Source organism: Eulemur rufifrons, chromosome 23 (assembly GCF_041146395.1).
Source record: "Eulemur rufifrons isolate Redbay chromosome 23, OSU_ERuf_1, whole genome shotgun sequence".
In the NCBI taxonomy this organism is placed as follows: Eukaryota; Metazoa; Chordata; class Mammalia; order Primates; family Lemuridae; genus Eulemur; species Eulemur rufifrons.
This window is the reverse complement of record NC_091005.1, coordinates 29,698,218-29,701,000: the sequence shown is the minus strand read 5'-3', so window position 1 is coordinate 29,701,000 and position 2,783 is coordinate 29,698,218. Positions and strand designations below refer to the sequence as shown.

Genomic DNA, 2,783 nt, shown 5'->3' with positions numbered 1-2,783 from the left:
GGGTGGGCCCCATGAGCCAAAGCTCGGCTCAGCAGCACCCCATGTGCAGGGCCCCCTTCAAGCCATCTGGGATTCATTTGCACCTCACTTCCTCTGGAAAGGTTTTCTTGAACCCCAGACCAGCACAGGCCTGCCTTTAGAGCCACACTCTGCTGTGTCTGCCCCCCTGAGGTGCGCTACCGAGCGTGTGTCTTGTTCTCCGCTGTCCTTCCAGTGCCGACCCCGCTCCTGGCACAAAGCAGGTGCTTTCTAACTGCTAAATTGATGAATGGATGGATGGGCTGCTCTGCGCTTCCGTGTGTTCCTCTGTGAAAAGGGATGATAAAACATTTGCTTCGTTAGACTCTGTTTTAAAAGTTTAATGATCGTTTCAAAGAACCAACTTTTATTGTCATTTTCTCTCTTGTTTTTCTATACTCTTTCATTTATTTCTACACTAATCTTTTTTATTTCCTTTATTCTACCTTGGGTTTAGCTTGCTCTTATTTTTCTACTTTCTTAAGGTTGAAGGTTAAGATATTTATTTATAATATCTTCTTTCTTAATGTAGACATTTAAAAAAATTATCATTATTTTTTTCACTTTGTTTTTACATTAAAGTCTTAGAATAGAATTTCTGAAATTCCTTCTGTCCTCTACTCATAAACCATCACAAGCTTTATATTTTACTTTTAGTTGACAAAAAATAATTGTATATTTTTATGGGGTACATATATGTTTATATGATATATGATATTGATTCATATTGATATATGTTTCATTATAGAATAATTAAATTAAGATAATTAACAAATCTATCACCTCATATACTTGTCATTTTTTGTGGTGAAAACATTTAAAATCTGCTCTTTTAGCAATTCTGAAATATACAATGTGCTATTACTTATTATGGTCATTTACAGCTATAAATTTCCCTCTAACGCTGCTTTTGAAGCATCTCATAAATTTTGCTATGTTGTGTTTTCATTTTTGTTAATCTCAATTTTTTTTCTAATTTTTCTTGCAACCTATTTTTTGACCCATTGATTATTTAGGAATGTGTTGTTTAATTTTCATATATTTGTGAATTTTCCAGTTTACCTTCTACTGTTGATTTTCAACTAAATTCCACTGAGGTCATACGTGATATTTTGTAAGCTTTAAATCTTTTAAAATCTGTTGAGACTTGTTTTGTGGCATAACATATGGTCTATACTGGAGAATGTTTCATGTGCCTGCAAGAAAAATGTGTATTCTGCTGTTGTTGGGTAGAGCATTCTAGTAGTAGGTCTAGTTGGTTTATAGTGTTGTTCAAGTCTTCTATTTGCTTAATCTTCTGTCAACTTGTTCTACCCATTATTGAAAGTGAGATGTTGATGTCTTTAACTATGACCAGTTAGACCACCTATTTTTGCCTTCAATTTTGTCAGTTTTTTTCTTTCCGTATTTTAGGGATCTGCTGTTAGGTGCATATACGTTTATATTTGTTATATCTTCTTGTTGGACTGATCCTTTTATCACTGTATAATGTGTTTCTTTGTCTCTTGTAATACTTGTTGTCTTAAGGTCTATTTTTTCTGATATTAATATAGCCACTCCAGCTCCCTTTGGTTTCTGTTTGCATGATGTATTTTTTGTATTGTTTTGCTTTCAATCTATTTGTGTCTGAGTCTAAACTAAGTCTCTTATAGACAGCTTATAGTTAAATGATTTTTTAAATTCATTCTAGTGTCTGCCTTTTGATTGGTGTAAGTCCAGTGTCTGGGCTTCATTAAGGACAATTTCAATTGATCGCTTTATTTTTCTGTATGGGTCATGTTGTCTTGTTCCTCTGCAAGCCTTGTGGTTTTTGGTTGATAACTGGACATTTTGCATATCATAACATGATTTGTTTCGCTGCTTGTTGTAGCTGTTGTTTGTTTGGTGACTTTTCCAAACTAATTTTGTAAAGTCTATATTCTTTGTAATATATGACCACTGACATAGCTTAATGGTCCGCTAATGACTGGACAGAGATTTTGTTAATGCCCGGAAGCAAAGTTTCCCAGTCTTTGAAGATGCGCTCTGTGTGTGCTGGGACATTCCTTCAACAATCAGCCAGGCAGTTTACAAATGTGCTTTAGCCTTTGCTTCCTTATTTGCACAGAATTTCAAGTTCAGCCAGACATGAGAGCTTAGGGCTTTATTAGTTCTTTCCTAGGCAGATGCACAGCCTTGAGAATGCACATGGCCTTCTAGAGCCCCAGGAATAAGTTGAACCTTTGCAAAACCCTTATTCCCCAATGCATTATATTCCCCAGTCTTTCTGCGAGGCTTTTTGGTTAGTCTATTGCTTGGCCCAACTGTTCTCCATTGCCTCAGACATTAGCAGATACTTTATCTGTAAGTGTTTTTGACAAATTCCCCAGGTAGCTGTTGTAGTGCCGGGTAAGTACAGAGATAGGGAAGGGGAAGGCAAGCCTTTTGAGCTGGTCTACCAGGAAACCACCACACAGTCCTAAACTAATAATTACAATTCCTGAGGCTTGTTCTGCTCCTCTTGTACTGGTAATGGGAATATGGGATGTTATTTTCAAGGCTAACACTGAGCTGGGAAGTGGTTAGGTTTTATTTGGTTCAGTTGTCAGAAATTGATTGTGACCATTTTTGCTAGTTTTTTTCTTTTCTTTTATGGAGTGGTGGACTTTTGGAATCCCTTAATTGAGCACTTTCATTGGCATCACTCCCTCACAGAATCTTTATGAACACTGCATCTAATGCCTGCGTGACGCTCGCCGTGACTTCCTCAGCCACCACCGCATCGG

The 2,783-nt window shown here is 36.9% G+C and overlaps 1 non-coding gene across 1 annotated transcript; it reads right to left on the bottom strand.

The window, feature by feature from the left end:
• Positions 1–598: 598 nt before the first annotated feature.
• On the bottom strand, positions 599–658 carry LOC138374039 (small nucleolar RNA SNORD75). Its single transcript, XR_011231322.1, has one exon. It is a non-coding gene; the product is annotated as a small nucleolar RNA SNORD75 (small nucleolar RNA).
• Between the last annotated feature and the right edge of the window lie 2,125 nt (positions 659–2,783).